Below are 391 nucleotides of genomic sequence, written 5' to 3'. Positions count from 1 at the left end.
AATTAAAGGGTTTTAGGAAAAACCCCATTTGTCCTTTGTGACGATGTGCCAGTTGTCTGAAAAAAGTGCTAATTTTCCTCCCAAGGGAGCTGCCAAGAGAGTCTTGCTTGGCCATATGAGGTTTAAGTCATTGAGTTTGCCTTCTAGTAGTTTGGGGCCTGTCTTCTCCTCCCTTCTGTGTTGCAGTGCCCCATTGTCTAGGTTTGTAGTGGGTTTGTGGTTGTCCTCTGCCTCTTGGGCGTCTGTATTTACCCCTCTGTGGTCTGTCAGTAGCTGGAAAGGACCAATTTTTTGTTGGCCAATTTCTGCTGAAGCGAGGGGGCTGAACCTGCAGAAAATCTTTGACCGTCTGCATAGATTTTGCCTTATCCTCCATTTTCTTTAAGACGAC

Source organism: Protopterus annectens, chromosome 6.part1 (assembly GCF_019279795.1).
Source record: "Protopterus annectens isolate FY-2018-M chromosome 6.part1, PAN1.0, whole genome shotgun sequence".
Classification (NCBI taxonomy): domain Eukaryota; kingdom Metazoa; phylum Chordata; order Ceratodontiformes; family Protopteridae; genus Protopterus; species Protopterus annectens.
This window is presented reverse-complemented; position numbering follows the sequence as displayed.